Source organism: Suricata suricatta, chromosome 4, assembly GCF_006229205.1.
Source record: "Suricata suricatta isolate VVHF042 chromosome 4, meerkat_22Aug2017_6uvM2_HiC, whole genome shotgun sequence".
Classification (NCBI taxonomy): domain Eukaryota; kingdom Metazoa; phylum Chordata; class Mammalia; order Carnivora; family Herpestidae; genus Suricata; species Suricata suricatta.
Genome location: NC_043703.1, coordinates 153,665,924 through 153,682,511, shown reverse-complemented (window position 1 = coordinate 153,682,511; position 16,588 = coordinate 153,665,924). Strand labels below are relative to the sequence as shown.

Below are 16,588 nucleotides of genomic sequence, written 5' to 3'. Positions count from 1 at the left end.
AGACGGTTCATTTGCAGACTCCCAGGCCACCAGCTTCAGTTTCCGGAAAATGCAGATGGGGACGGCAGATGAAATGAAGCCATCAGCAGCCCACAGGACAGTCTCAAGAGGAGTGACTGTCCCTGTCCGCTGCAGTTGCTGCTGGGGAGCAATTTGCCCTTGAAGCCAATCTACCATCCCTAAACTGACAATTTCATTTCCCTCCCAGCCTACCCCCTGCCCCGAAGATCTGCTGAAGCCACGACTTCCGTCTGAAGAGCCGGCAGGATAATAGGTGAGTCCCATCCGTCCATCAGCGATAACAGTCACAGACACTCATGACGCCTTTTGTCTGCTGGGTTCCCTGAGGAGGCAGGCTGGGGACCTGGGGTATTTACACTGCCTTTGTGTGTGTGTGCTTTTAACGTCAGCCCTCTTGTTTACTTTCCTGCCTGTTTACCACCTTTGCAGGGGCCCGGCCACTAAGTCAACACGCATTAAGACCCAACATCAAAATGTCATAATGCGACTGAGCAGAATTCAGAAAGGCCAGGGACGTTGGCTGCTCTGTTGGGTCCTGTTTAGTCTGAGGGTAATGAAGAGCTCACAGATGACCTGATTTCATTAAACTAGGTCAGATTCGGCTGAAAAGCGGCTAGGACTCTCACCCAGTTATCTCACGGGCTCTCCCTGCCCCCACCCCACCCCCACCCCAGGGCTTGAATGCTTTCTGGGAATTAACGCTGAGTTTTGTCAATACAGTAGCTAAATCTCCATGGAATAATTGGACCTTTCCCTTTGGCTTCTGTTGGTGCAATGGTGAGGCCGGGCATGGGAGAGAAGGGGGAGAAGGCTGGAGAAATCTGAAATTGCCTTTTGGAGGACTCTAGCCCGGGACATGTGGTTTGGTCGGAGCCGATTTCCATAGGCCAGACATTCAGTTTCAGCATCTTATCTGAGGGCTGTGCTTACAGAAGCTGCTGAATCAACTCAGTGAGAAGTTTCCATGCAAACAAGGCTCTTAATGTGTGCAGTCTCCCCAGGAGCGCACAGACCCCCTGAGGCTTCCACGCTCTGACTGGGGGGAGCAGGGAAAGGCCAGTCTGAGGGTGGAGGCAGGAAGCAGTGGTGTCCACAGCAATGTGGGGGGTTGGAGGCTGTCCTCCCGAGGACCCTGTAGGCAAAATGGGGTCAATGGTGGGCATTCCAGGCAGGCAGAACTCAGCTCATCCACACAGAGTAACAGTAAGAACCGAACACAGATTGGATGGGCTGCCATTTGAGATCCTTTCAATGTTAGACTTTGTTGAGCATTTACTATGACTGATGTTGGGCACTTCACCTACCTTTTCTCTGGGTTGAACAGCATCTCAGTTGAAGGAGAGAGGTGAAGAAATTGAGGCTTAGACGTATTAGGTGTCTTATTTAGGGACCACCAGGAATATGTGGCAGAATCAGGACTTGAACCCAGATCGTTCCCTGCCCATGTGCTTTCCAAGCCCCTTGGCCCCCACCTCTCATTTCATAGCTGGAGATTTGAGCATCGCTGGGAGTTGGCAGAGGGTTTCTGTCCTCTGCTGGAGGCTGGACTAGATGTTTTCTTCAGCAGACATTCTCGGAGAGAGTTGAAGCCCTTGAGGACTGAAAAATTCTGGTTTCTTATTTCTGAAGAAGCTGAGAAGGTCCTTGAAAGAAAAAAGTAACTTTGGAGTGAGATCTCCCTCACCCCCTTACATATCCAGGTCCTCCTGACCTTTCCATGCCATTTCCTTTGGGCAACCTCTCCGGCCACCTCAGGACCAAGAAGGCTCTTGTTTGGAGTGCCTACAGTGCCCATTGGGCTTCTTCTGGGTACTGAGCTCTCTGGGTGCTGGGCACTGAGCGCTCGGCACTCAGCATCCTTGGCTGAGGGTCTCATTTCCCTCAAGGACTGGCCTAAAGGCTGGGCACCCTGAGTCCTATGGAGTAGCAGGAAAACCCCGTGGACATATGGACCAGATGTCACCTCCCCACGTCTACACAGCAAGAGGAAGAAATGTCTCCCAAACAGAGCTTGGCATTTGAAGACAGAGGACAGGTTCTAGTTCTGGTTTAATGTCTGCTTCTACCTGTGAGCTTTATTCATGTCACTTTCTCTGGACCTCTGATTCTTCTCCTGGATGCTGAGGGGGGTAACAACATACACCTTACAGAGTTCCGGTCAGGATCGTATGAGATCATGCATGTAAAGAGGCTCAGTGGACTGTAAAGTGCTGGGTAGATGTGGAAAATACCCTGAGGCTGCAGAAACCAACCCTAGCAAATGTAAGCAAAATAGGGGGGATTTATTTTAAAGAAACGGCTTGGAGGTTGCTCTCTGGAGCCTCAGGAAACGCTGGAATCCAGAACTCCAAGTCTTTCCGAGACCTGGGCAACACACTCTCTCTTTCTTACCTCTGCTTTTTCCCTGTGTGCCTGTTTCATCTTCTGTCTCTGCTTGCCAGTCGATGCAGTGTCCAAGATGGCTGCCCCGAAGATCCTAAAGTTACACATCAAGGGACCCAGTCACAACAGCAGCATCCGTCTCCCTCTCAGTTCCAAATTCCTGGACAGGACTTGGATTGGCTTTGTTTGGTCAGGTTGTTACTCCTCATCCAATCCTCTTGGCCAGAGGGGTGGAGTTACCATGTATAAGTAAGGTGTGGGGGGTGAGTGTATATGGAAAGTTTCAGAGAAGAGCTGGGGAAGCTAGTAGCTCCTGGGCTGGATAGGCATCGCGTAAGTAGCCATAAGACTTGCTTGGTTATCTATGCCGCATAACAAAGTATCCCATATTTCGGAAGCTCAAAACAATCATTTATTATGTGCACTGATCTCTGGGTCAGGAATTCTAAGAGGGCACAGAGAGGATGGCTTATTTTTGCTTCATAATGTTTGGAGCCTTAGGTGCCAGACTTCAAGCTTGGGACTGGAATCATCTGAAGACTTGTTTGATCAAGACTTGGATATGTAGTGGGCAACTGATGCTGGCTGGTGAGTGGCGGGACGGGGGTGGGGGGGTGTGGTTCCTCTCCACATGGGCTGCTTGGGCTTCCTCACAGCATGGTGACTGGGTTTCCAGGGCGGGCATCCCAAGAGAGAGGCAGGCTGCAGCCTCATCATCTTTTAACCCTGGCCTTAAGAGTCACACAGCATCGCTTCTGCACACTGTATTCTGTAGCTTTCATTAGAAGGGAGTCATTAAACCTGACTCGTGTTGAGGGGCACCTGGGTGGTTCAGTCAGTTAAACGTCTGACTTTGGCTCAGGTCATGAGCTTACAGTTTGTGAGTTCGAGCCCCGTGTTGGGCTCTGTACTGACAGCTTGGAGCCTGGAGCCTACTTCAGATTCTGTCTCCCTCTCTCTCTCTGCCCCTCTCCCACTCGTGCTCTGTCTCTCTCTCTCAAAAATAAGTAAACATTAAAAAAATTAAAAAAAAAAACCTTGACTCATGTTCAAAAGAAAAGGGAAATTAAGTTCAAGCTTTTAAAGAGAGGAGAGGCAAGGTTCTAGAAAATCAAAATGGGTCTAGAAATATTGCTGTGGGCTTTTGGGGAGGGATACAACCTGCCACAATATTTATAATAGTTTCCATTGCATTTAAAATAGCTTTACAAGTAAGAAGCTGGAAGGCCACCTCTAGGTTTGTAGGTTAGCCTCTAGGTCTCCCAAACCATTTAGGGTCATGGTGCCCCTAGGTCAAAAGAAGCACCTAGCAGTTCTGTTTAGTAAGTAGTTCTAGCCAATAACTTAATAATTACTTATCTCCCAACAAATTAGTACCCATTCGGCATAATCCTACCCATAGATTGAAAGTAAAAGAACCATTTTTATCTCATTCTTAAGTAAATACAGCGAGCAGGATGTGTGAGCCTGTTGGGGGCTACACAGCCTCTCTGATCCTGGCAACTGATTGGACACCACCGTCTTCATTTCCTGTTTCACAGTGACTTTCACACTTCATATGCTTGTTAGCACTGAACGCCCAAGCCCCGCTTTGCGAGGATAAGATGTCATTGAAAGGAATGTAGCACAAGCTTGCACTGCAGGAAGGGACGACCACGAGCACGTGGCTTGTGCATGTCTCACGGATGTCAGGTGCTGCTCCAAAATACGAAATACTCCTCAGTGTTTCCCTGAGTTGGCTGTGGGCCTCAGGGTACCTCAGCACATGGTTTGGGAATCAGGCCTTAAACACAGTAGGCCCAGAATTAGGGACTGATGGATAATACCAAAGGGACAGATCCTTAGAGACATCCAACTCCCTCACAAGGGCGTTCAGATTTCAAATTTTTAAGCTGCTCTCAAGTTGGGTAATTCAGAATCTGTGTAGTTAAGCTAACTTGTTGAAAGGATGAAATTTAAGGAACCACTTTGGTTTTCTTTCCTACTAACGGATGAGAAACAACGAGATCCCCTTCCGTTAGCCTCAGGGGTGGTGAGCTGTGAGTCACCTGTTGTATTTAAGACATTGACTGTTGCCCTGGAGAGTGTCCTATGTACAGATGAAGGGAATGACATTCCCAGAGTATCCCATGCTGACGCACTCTGCTCAAGGAGGGCAGAGCATAGTATCATGCCAAGCTTAAGGCAGTATTCTAGAAACTGCCCTATAGTGTTGCCCAATGTAAGGGGAAGTATTCCACGAGTGGCAAAAACTTAAGGTGAGCCCACCCCATCTCCAAACCAAAATGGCATCTGAGACCCCTGAAGCTAAATGGACCTAAATCAATGACATCGTCCCCAAAGCAACTTCTTATTTACTTCAGAACTTTATATACAACCCCAATCAGGTCATTTTCTAGCTCTGTTGCCTTCAGTAGAGCACTGTAGAGGAAGAAGTCACTGTTTTTCTCCGAAGTTGCTCAACAAATTGCAAATGAAAGAGAAAATACACATGCAACTAGAGAATTTGTCACCTTGATGAACTAAAAAATATGGCCCAATTTCACTTTCTCTTCCCTCCCTCCCTCTCTCTCTGTTTCTCATAATTCTCAGCCAAGACAATAGGAGTCATGTGATGTGACCGAGAAATTGGGCCAGTTAAAAATAGACGGTGCACTCCACCAAGTTCATTAGAAAGTTGAAGTCTTATTGTTGATTGCTGTTAATTTATCTCTGCCTGCCACATGGGTGAGGGAGCAGGGCAACAGGCAATTGGTGACTCTAAGAGCTGGAGCCCCCAGGCCCCCATTTCTCCTCCTGGGTGAGCAACATCGCCCACAGGAGCTCACCTGGGCCCTGATAATACCCTCCGCCAGCCCCAGGGGCCTTTCTCCTGGGGGAGCAGTTTTAGCTGTGAAGCAGTTCTGGTTGGCTTCTCCTCCCTCTCAGTAAGGGCACGCAGCATCGGCTTTTATGCGTGGGGAATGCACGTCCCCAGACTCATTTATTACACAGATCACTCGTCCCTCCGCACCCGTGAAACCCTCCAGACCTCTCAGCACGCCGTGTCTGTGTAGGTGCTAGTGAGGCGTGGCGACAGCGCACCAGTTTTGTAAGTGGGGCCGACCCTCCCCCGAGCCTCCCTCTCACAAATGGACACGCACCTGCTGTGTGGCAGGCAAGGGCACCTGTCTCTGGATACAGAAAGGCCACTGATATACTCTTCTAGGCCCAGAACATTCTCAGAGGAGGGAACTGGGCTGTCACAGAAGCTTCCAGGGAACTGAGCTGCCTCCGATGGTGGCAAATACTTTTCACGTTGTTTTATAGGCATTTCATTGATAAGGCTATTCTTACCCTTGTTTTATAGTCGAGCAGATTGAGGCCTGAGGGGTGGAGTGGTGGGGCTGGATCTGGAACTCTTTTTTTTAGGTTGGGTGGTGTATCATTTGGGTCCCCTCTCCTAAGGTGTTGGGAGCCTGGTATGCACTGGAGGCCTGTGCCCCCGCTGTGGCCAGCGCTGGGGTTGGGGAGGGGGTAAGTTGGGGCCGGCTGGCATTTGTCCTGATGGTGATTTAATAGCAGTGAGGTTCAAATGGAGATGCTCACACGTCTTCATTTTCCTCTGGCCAGCTGAGAGACAGACATGGGAGTGGGCCAATGAAGATTCAAGTCTTAGGTTTATTACTGCTGAGGTTGGCTTGTGGGGTCTGGCTCGGCCCTCTGGCCATGGCCTGACTTTATTTGTTTTGAGGGAAAGAAACAGCACAAGTGGGGGAGGGGCATAGAGAACTGGAGAGAGAGAGAATCCCAAGCAGTCTCCATGCGATCAGTGCAGAGCCTGAGGTGGGGTTCAAACTCTTGAACAGTGAGATCATGACCTGAGCCATGGACCCAAGAGTCAGATGCTCACCTGACTGAGCCATCCAGGTGTCCCCAAGTCCAGATTCTATTAGAAGGTCTGGGAAGGGGGTGTTCTGTCCTGAATGGGAGCAGAGAACAGAATGTTGAGGGTATTACTAGGAGACTCTGGGGGCCCTCTCCTCTTTTTGCTTTTACTGCACTTTGTGGATTCTTCTCTGCTGCTGATTTCTAAGATATGGGGGCTCCGCTGCCACAGGACTTCTCTTATAACTGCCAATTCTCCCTTTCTCCCTTCCTCTTCCCTCCCCTCCATTTCCCCCCTGCTCTTCTCTTTTCCCATAGACCTCAAGTGGAGCTGGACCCGATGCCACAGTAGGGCAGGGTCTTAGAACCCTGATCTGGTCTCCAAATTTCATAGGGGAGAAAACGGAGGCTAAGAGCAGAAAAGAAACTCCTTGGGCATTCTCGGTATATATCAACAGGTCCAAAATAAATTTATGGAAAATGCATTTCTGTGTAGCAAGGAAGAAGTATTTTCGGAGGTAGCCTCTCCTGGTGTACAAGGCACTATTTTTGGTGTGGTTCTGGACAACCTATGGTACATACAGCACATATCATAGGAGGTGGGGGGCTGGAACGTTGCTTCACCTGTTACGTGGGGGTATTTACTCGTCTGTGTCCCAGGATTGGCCCCAGTGATGAGAGAGCTCATAGGTGGAAAAGGGCAGATGGAGGGCCAAGAGCACCATGCACCATACACGCCATTCACTCATTTCTATGGAGAAGCAGAGGTTGGTAGTTAGGGTGTGGGTTCTAGAACTGGATCGCCTCAGTTCTACTCCTAGCTCTGCAGCTTATTGGGTGGCCTTGGGCAAGTTTGTTGTTTGTTGTTGTTGTTGTTGTTTTACCTCTCTGGGCCTCCAGTTTCCTGTCTCTAAAGTGAATATAACAATCATACCACTCTGTAGGGCTGGTGGTGGATAGAATGAAGATTCAGTGATTTAAGCACTAAGTACATGGCACATCAGGACTCAATGTTAGCTGCCATAATGAACATTTCTACCCAAGCATGACTGTTATACTTGTGATTGTTTCTTCATCTTCTAGAATCTCAAGGCCCTTGGTGCTAAAGAAATCAGAGTGCCCACAGAAAGGCAGGATTAATGAGTAATTCCCCCTGCTTGCAATCCCTGGGGATGTCCAGGGGAGCTACAGAATAGCTACTTTTTCTGGGATGCTGTAAAAAGGATTCCTGCATGGTAGGAGAAACTAGAGCTGATGTCCCTTCCAAGACTCCATATTTCAAGACAGCATTGTGAATTTTTAGGGCACTTAAAGAAATGTGCAAAAAAGATATTGTAACTTCTTAAGAAGATGCTGATCTCTGCCTTCCCCCAACCATTCATTCAGTGATTCCAGAACACCTTCTATGTGGCAGACATTGTGTGGGGAGTCATTACTGGGGACCCGGCAATGGATTAGGTATGGTCTCTTCCCCCAGAAGAGACAGACATAAGAAACCCATGTTTCCAGGACCGCTTGGTGTGTACAGTAAGTCTACACAGGGCAGTATATGGCAAAAGGGGTATTGTGACTACTTTGGGAGAGTTCTACCAAAGAAGTCTTCAGAGAAGGAAAAAAATTTGCCTTGGCCCTTGCAAGTCAGATGAGTGGGAATGCCCCAGACAGCTAAGAGGCACAGACATTCCTAGAAGATGGAACACCATTTCCTTTTTTCCTTCCCGATGGCCCCATGAAACAGAGAACAGAATGGCATGTAACTGTTTTGTAAAATGAGAAAGGTTACTGAAAGACCAGCTGGTAAGCTGCCAAATTTGCAAGAGTCCTCTGACCCCTGCATTGGGTCTCGCCACCATATCTGAGCTATTCTATTAACAATGACCGACTTTAGGGTTCATGCCTAATACCCATTATCCTTCCCTGCCTGAGGAGTTACCAGTTGAGATGATCTCTCTGTTTCTGTATTGCAGATCAAATGAAACAAACCTTATTTCCTTCTCTGCTTCATCTTTTATAAATATCAAGAAAAGACCCAACATTGCCCCCATCCCACTCCCAACTCCAACCCATTGCAATCAAAAGAGGAGATCAAAACCTCAATTTTGAAAAACTTCTGGAATCTGATAGTCTCTGCCCTATTGCCTCATCACATCCATTCCCACAGCACGGGCAAGTCAGGTATGAGCTTGCTTACTTGGGACCAGGTATCAAAGGCTGAGTGCCTACCAATTACCTCCGTAAGGGCAGGGCTCAGGAGTGAAGCATGGAGAGAGCCACCCGCCATGGCAGGGTTGTGTGGTTATGAGAAAAAGGAGGAATTCAGGTGATAGAATTATAAGCAGAGGGGAGAAGGCAGAGCCCCAGGCATTGGATGTCCCAGGGGCTCCGTAAAAGGCTGGCTGACACATTCACTCTGATCCCATGGCTATAAGGCTGTGCCCACACGGCTCAGCACACACAGAGGTGCTCCAGCCTGGTGCAGGAGAAAGAGCAGGGGATTGGGAGTCACTGAGACCTGGGCTAGAAGTATGGTGGTGGCTCCACTTAGCTGTGTGACTGCACCTAGGAGCTTGGTAAGTCCCAGTTTCCTTACTGGTAAAATGAGGCTAATCCAACTTCCTTCAGAAGGTGGTGTGGATTAAACAATACAATGCATGTAAGAATCCAGGCCTGGTGTTAACTACACAACACACAGAAGGTGATCAGCAGACATTAGTATGTCAAACAACAGGCATGTATTGAGAACCTACTGAGTTCCATCTTCAACTGATGGTCTCTAACCATCATTGTTTGACCTGAAGTTATTCATTCACTCAACAAACACTGATTTGCGATGAGCTCTCTGTTGAGCCCTGAGATTGTTCTGGGGACGCCAACAAGGATAAGGACAAGTATCCTTGTGGAATGTACACACCATATACTGTCTGTGGCCTTGTCTGTAAGGTTGAAATATTGGGAACAACCCAAAGGCGCAACAAGAAGGAAATGGTTAAGTAGATGATTTATCCACACAAAGGAGACTTATTATATAACATCGACACATATTTTTGATATAATAGTAACCAAAGCAAGGTTGAAAGGAAAAGTTTTAAAAAATTTTTTATTAATTTTGAGAGAGAGAGCAAGCACGGGGTTGGGGCAGAAAGAGAGGGAGAGAGGGAATCCCAAGCAAGCTCCATACTATCAGCTAGGAGCCCAATGTGGGCTCGAACTCCTGAACCATGAGATATGACCTGAGCCGAAGCCAAGAGTCAGGTGCTTAACCAACTGAGCCACCTAGGTGCCCCGGGAAATAAAATTTTAAGTACAGTTTGTCCTCAATATTCATGGTAATGTTCTACAAAGTCACTTCGAACCCTAACTTAGCAAACAAAGGCCATTGTTCCTGGAGAAATACATGGTTAGGTTCCTGCGAGCTTCTGTTTATAGTATTTTTGTCAACTGATCAATTCAATCTTATTTTATGTATGTTTCTGTTTAAAGACACTTTATTTGATGTCTATTGTTGATTCATTAACATAGAATTCATAGCCAACAGTGCTAAGGCTCTTACCCTGATGAAGCTTTTCTAACACATTTTCTACTTTTTTTTTTATAAGACACATCACACCTTCCTTGCTCTTGAGAACACTTGCCATGTTACGGTGGGTGACTGTTTTAAACAGTGAAATCACAGTGAAATCACCAACAGAAAGCACAAAAATACAAAAAACATTGCACTAAACAGAGTGGGAAGAGGATGTTTGTTTACAGTATGGAGCTGAAACAAGTGGCCTTGCTGGGAACCTGGGTGTGGGGCCACTCAAATTTGTCACCTTGTGCACGTCAATGAATGACCATGAAAGTGCTTTGAGCATTGGTTTTGAGGTTACAGATACATTTTAGTGAGTAAGTAAATTTGCAAGTAAGGAATCCATAGAGGGTGCGCATGCGAATAAAGACTGGAGATAATGTAGAAGAAAATAAAACCAGTGGACACAGCATTACTTTTGATGCTTTTCTGTTTTTTGTTTTGAGAAGAGAGAGAGGGAGAGAGAGAGAATCCCAAACAGGCTGTGTGCTGTCACCACAGAACCTGACACAGGGCTCAATCCCACAAACCGTGAGATCACGACCAAAGCTGAAACCAAGAGTCAGATGCTTAACAAATGAGCCACTCAGGTGTCCTGATGCTTTTCTGTTTTAAAATTTTTGTTAATGGGGGCACCTGGGTGGCTCAGTCAGTTGAGCGTCTGACTTCCGCTCAGGTCATGATCTCACAGCTCCTGGGTTTGGGCCCTGTATCAGGCTCTGTGCTGACAGCTGGCTCAGAGCCTGGCGCTTGTCTTCAGATTCTGTATCTCCCTCTCTCTTTGCCCCTCCCCTGCTCATGCTGTCTCTCTATCTCTCTCAAAAAAAAATAAAAGATTTAAAAAATTAAAAAAAAAATTTTGTTAATGTTATCAAGTTGGGTTTCCCCTCCTAGATTTAAAAATACATACACCTCAGGGAAAACAAACAAGCAGTCTGCATGTGGCCTCCTGAACCTTCCCTCTCCACCTACTTTGTCCCCTCCGCTTGGTCAGTGGGCTCAGAGATGGTGGGAATGAGGCACCAAGGTCGGTAGCTGCCAGCCTGGGCAACTCCACACCGACTGAAGTTTCTGAAATGGCAGGAAGCCCACCCACAAACGCTTGTAACTGCTGCCCTGTGCGGCTGACTCAGAGCCCATCACCAGAGAACAGCACGGGCCAGCGTCTCTCGGGTTGCGATCTGGTCCTCTCTGCCTGGCAACTCCCGGGACCTCAGTGCTCTAGAAACTTCCATATTCAGTTTTCTGTGTTTTGATGACTAACGGCTGGGAATGCTAATTAAAATAGTGCTGTTTAGGAAAAGTCTTCCTAAAACTTGGGCTCTTTGGAAAAACAATTGGATATTCTTTTGATTCAACATGTCTGTGATGGAAATATTTAGAATTGTTGCTCTAACTTATGGAAAGACACCCTTTTCTATTGCTTTGTTTGTCAAGAAGCCAACAAGATATTTGTTATCTTCCTTGTTTTTCAAAAAGCCAACAAGATGTTTGTCATCTGCTGATGGGAACTCGTATCCTCCATTGATTATTCTAGGGGTCCATCTGAAGGGGAAGATCCAGAAACTTCTTCATCAATACTTGCAGAGGCTAGGAGCAGTATTGTCCTAATTCCTGACTATTGGGACAGGAAATTCCAGGCCACAAAGGTTGCTGACATTTTTACCTGATTTGCCTCCGGATTTAAAGTTATGTGAATGGCTGTTTGTCTAACACAGCTCTGCTCAAATCAATCTTTCATGGATCTCCCCAGTAAAGATCACCTTGGGTCAAAGGTCATAGGTCATCATGGTTCTCAAATACCTACCCATTTTGTAAGAGTTCCAAAGTGGACAACTACTCAGAAATTAGTACAAAACAAAAGCAAGTATTTCAAAAACGAATTGGGAAAAAAATGAGAACAGCAAGTGCAGTGATGTTTCTAATGTTGTCTTTGTGGCTTTTCCAATTTATTTTGTTTTTCCTCCAACTTGACTTGCAATAACGTAGAATATGATAGAAGGCACCTGCTGTCGATGTAGAGTTTCCTTGTGCTATGTCTGCTGCATGATTCTTGACCTACGATCTTCACCCCTCCGGTTCCTGTGTGTGCTCACACACACAACGCACTCTTAAATACACGTGAGCCCAGACAGCCTTACAATGTTCGAACAGATTCCCTAATGCAATTAATTCAGGGCTACCATTAAGGAAAAAAAAAATGAATCAAACCAACCCAAACTTAACCTTAGAAGGACTTTCCAAAAATAACATGGTTTTGTAGCTCATTCTTAGGGTGCAAAGCTATTAATTTTGGCTTAATAAGAAAGTCAAAGTGTTCATAGAAACAAGCAAGAAATAAATAGGGGCATTAAGATTATATGAAGGGGAAAAAACTGAGACGTGAGCTAGGAGTTGTCTGAATGGAATGTGCTAAGGGAGTGCGTGCAACATGAAAGGCATAGGTTGGTTAAATACATGTATTTTATTTTTAAAATTTTAAATTATTTATTTTTGAGAGAGAGAGAGAGAGAGTGAGAGTGGGGAAGGGCAAAGAGGGAAACAGAATCTCAAGCAGGCTCCAGGCTCTGAGCTGTCAGCACAAAGCCCATTGTGGGGCTTGAACTCCGGAACTGCAAGATCATGACCTGAGCTGAAGTCGGATGTTTAACCGACCGAGCCACCCAGGTGCCTCAATACATGAATTTTAAAAGGTAAGTGGTCATGCACACAGCTTATGGCCTTTGGAGAATCAGGGAGTTGGTTCTGATAAAAGGAAATACTTTTTTTCCATCAGGAATGAGACGGATTTTAGACTATTGCTTCTATGAAGAAAGCCCTCCAAACGTTCACATTAAGATGCCTCGTCTTTGCATATATGTCATACTTTAAAGTTAATTTTTGGCAAGTTTTAAAATTTCAATTATAAATTTTTAGAGTAAGGATTAAAAAGAAATCCATCTGTTGATACTCATTTTTCTTCTCTTTTATTAACCAAGGATTTTTGGAATGTTCTAGTGTAAATTTATGACTTCTGCCCATCTTGGACAGGGACAGCTTCTGCAGCTTGGGTCATCTTGCTAGAGGAAAGGACACTTTGGAAGGGGCAGAACTTGGTGACCCTGCCCGGTGAACCTATCTCTTCTTTACTCAGCAGAGTGGGTTTCCAAAAAGTATGGGCATGGCTCTGAGGTATCAACTGGATTCACTACAAATGGTTGTTTATTCCCTTGCTGTTGAAGGTGAGAGATGCAGTTTTAGAATCATCCACTGTGTACTGGACCCCGGTCTGGAGGCCTTTATCATCTCCCATGTCTGCTTTTAAATATTTTTTTAAGTTTATTTATTTATTTTGAGAGGGAGAGAAAGCACATGCGCATGCTGCAAAAACAAGTGGGGGGGGCAGAGAGAGAGAGAGAGGGAGAGAGAGAATCCCAAGGAGGCTCCATGCCCAGCACAGAGCCCGACATGGGGCTTGATCTCATGAATGTGAAATCACGACCAGAGCTGAAACCGAGTCAGACACTTTACTGATGGAGCCATCTGGTCACCCCTCTCCCATAATTTTTAAATGATATTGCTAAGTAAACATTAAGAATTTCCCTGTTAAGCAAAAATAATATAAAAACAAGGAGGGAGCGAAATATAAGAGACTCCTAAATATGGAGAACAGAGGGTTACTGGAGAGGTTGTGGGAGGGGGGATGGGCTAAATGGGTAAGGGAGAGTAAGGAATCTACTCCTGAAATTATTGTTGCACTATAGGCTAACTTGGATGTAAATTTTAAAAAATAATGAATTTAAAACACCCTGAAAAACAAAACAAAACAGAAAAGAATATCTCTGTTTATGGGGTGCCTGGGTGGCTTAGTCAGTTAAGCATCTGACGGCAACTCGGGTCGTGATTTCACGGTTCATGACTTTGAGCCCCGCATTGGGCTCTGTGCTGACAGCTTTGAGCCTGGAGCCTGCTTCACATTCTGTGTCTCCCTCCCTCTCTGCCCCTCCCCTCCTTGCACTTTGTCTCTGTCTCTGTCTTTCTCTGTCTCTCTCTCTCTCAAAAATAAATAAACATTTGAAAATAATTAAAAGACAAACAAATGAATACAAGAAGCTCCCTGTTTAAATGAGGCGGCACAAGAGAGGCTGGGTAACTTACCTGCAATCGCCCAGCTCAATGGCCGAGCTGGTATTAAACCAGGTATATCAGTCTTTGTGGCTTTCTGTTGAGTGACACTTCCCAGAGGCTCTGGAATTACCATCCAGGGGAGATGGTGTCCCTGAAAGCCCACCCAGTGGAGGGGGATTAAGGCTGGCTTGGCCAGGGTAGTGGGGAGGTGGGGCGGCAGGAGCTGCCAGGTGCCGCGGCCGTCTCGGGTCAAATGAAGCCTGATCCTTTCGTAGTTGATTTGGCCTCGAACTGGGAAACAGATGGGTCTGGGCTGCCTAAGGGTCTGAGGGAGGCCGAGTGGACAAATGGGTCCTGGCTGCCATCGCCCCCGTTCCGAGGGCCTGGGGCTGGGGCTGCTTTGGGAACAGAGCTCCAGTATTACCCTCTGACTTGGAAAACCTTCGAGAGGAATTCATCTGTGAGGCTTCAAGTCGAGAGAGCTCACCCTTTCCAAGGGCAGCCGACTCGGGGAGACCTGGGGCAAACCCAGGGAGATAAGGCAGACATCAGCAGGTGCGTTATCAGCAATGTGGCCGACTGCCCGAAGAGACGATCAACAGGGGCCGCGGAGAGATGCCCAATGGACTTCATGCCCATGCAACAGCACAGACTCATCCTTTTGCAATGCTGGGTCATGGGGTTGTTTGGAAGAGATGTTGGATGGTTTAGATATGCCCTGAAATTGGATGAGCAGGGGACCCAGCTCACATGTGTTGAATGAATGAATGAATGGATGGATGGATGGATGGAAACTTTGGCACTGATTTCATTCACTACTCACTTATCAATAGGAAGGCCAACTATCTGGTTTGCCTAGGACTCAATTGTTTTCTGGGATGTGGGACTTTTCGTCCTAAAATGAGGAATGTCCCGGGCACACCAGAGCTAGATGGTCCCCTGTGTACTGAGAACCAAGATGGACCTGGCCCTGGGCCCTCTCTGGGCATGTGGGGTGAAATCAGATGAAGTCTCTGCTCTCGAGGAGCCCCACGTATGGTCAGGATAGATAAATATAACACCGTGGCCAATGCCATGATAGGGCCATGTTCAAGAACAAGGCCATGGAGTTAGAAACACCATGATGGCTTTTAAGAGGAGGAGCAAACGCTAGAAGAGAATATTGCTGGGGGAGGAGCTCAATAGATCTCTCAAGAAGGTTGGGAAGGTCCTTGGGACTAAGAGACAGCTGGGACAAGGGCCTCGGGTCTCTGACAACAATGGCTTGGCTCAAGAAGCAGTGGGTCACCTATGTGTGTGTTTGTGTGTGCGTTGGGGAAAAATGTGGAAACGCAGGGGTGGAGTGGTGAGGTTGGAAAGGTAATTGGAGGGGCCAGGTGACAAGTTGTAGACCGTGTTGAGAAAAATGAAATTTATACCCTAAGCAATAGGGAGCTCCTGAAGGTTTTTTAAGCAGGGAGAGAGAGAATCCAATGTGACAAAATGTTTCCCTCACTCAGCAAGTGTTTACTAAGCACCTACTGTGTGTTGGGCATTGTGCTAGAGGAGTGAGCGCATGCCTGCATGCATGCATGGCTGTCTGCCAGAAAGTCTCTTTTTAATGTTCCAGTTGCTGTGAGGGTCCTTGAAATCCAGGGACCAGCTGATAGGATGTTTGGGCCTGTGGCCTCTGTCAGAAAAATTGTTCCGCAGTGAGCAAATCTAAGGAGGAGGCCGCCAGCGCCAGCTAGCTCCAACCTCCGCCCCCTTATCTGTTTTTCTTTTTTCCAAAAGACCTTGACTGCAGTGGATTCCACTACAAAACGGTTACACAATTTCCCCCCAGAGAAAGCGAGTTTCCACCTTAGGGGATGAATAAGCCCTTTCTTTTCTGGAGAGCCGAGGCCCCGGGCTGGGTCCCCCAGGAGGAGCAGTTGGGGACTAGCAGGCCTTGGTCTAATTTGGGGGTGACTGTTTTCTCATTAAACAAAGTCTGCGTGGCAGAGGCCGGGCTGCAGGCCCCTGGGGGGCCGATAAAGCAGGGGAGGGGGTCAGCCCGCAGCGACGGCCGGCGAGGGGTGGGCCCCCCAATTTCCTCCGCCCCAGCGTCCGTTTTTCCGGGGCTGCGGGTCCTCTAAATGGTGCCTTTGAGGGGAGCCGGCCGCCGACAGCAGGTCCCTCCCTGCAGCACCCACTCGGCCACTGGATTCTGAAAGCTGATTGTCCTTCCTCAGGCCCTGCCCTCCTGCGACATGCCCCACGCTGACCATTGTCTGCGGCTGACATATCTGCTGACGGAGGCACATGAAACGAGCAGAGCTTTGGGGAGAAAGAAATCCACCCAAAACAACAGAAAAAAAACCCTGAGCCTCGCCGGAGGGCAGACTTTAGACGGGGCTTGTTGAATTTCCTGATTTGCTGGTGTTCTTCCCAAGAGGAAATGCCCCCCATTATGGGAGGATCAGAGTTTTATCTCTGGGCTGGAATGACACCATTTGTGTCTTTGTGTCAACAGCACAGAGAGGCATTGTTTAGGGTTATGTGGCCGGCGCTGGGAAGGGCTTGTTTGAAGAGAAAAAAAGAAAAAACCCAGAACAATGTTTACCCAGCAGGCGGCTCCTGCCAAAGCAGCCGCGGCCGCCACCCTCTGCAAGGGGACGTCAG

General features: G+C 47.3%; 2 long non-coding RNA genes across 3 annotated transcripts; one reads left to right on the top strand and one right to left on the bottom strand.

Annotated features, from left to right (window-relative positions):
- On the top strand, window positions 1–6,755 carry LOC115289185. Its single transcript, XR_003907447.1, has 3 exons — window positions 1–274; window positions 2,905–2,991; window positions 6,589–6,755. It is a non-coding gene; the product is annotated as an uncharacterized LOC115289185 (long non-coding RNA).
- On the bottom strand, window positions 1,403–7,009 carry LOC115289184. Of its 2 annotated transcripts, XR_003907445.1 has the most exons (4): window positions 6,895–7,009; window positions 6,296–6,364; window positions 2,413–2,497; window positions 1,403–1,664 (listed from the first exon to the last, which is right to left on the bottom strand). It is a non-coding gene; the product is annotated as an uncharacterized LOC115289184 (long non-coding RNA). The 2 variants fall into 2 exon arrangements; XR_003907446.1 differs by lacking the exon at window positions 6,296–6,364.
- Between the last annotated feature and the right edge of the window lie 9,579 nt (window positions 7,010–16,588).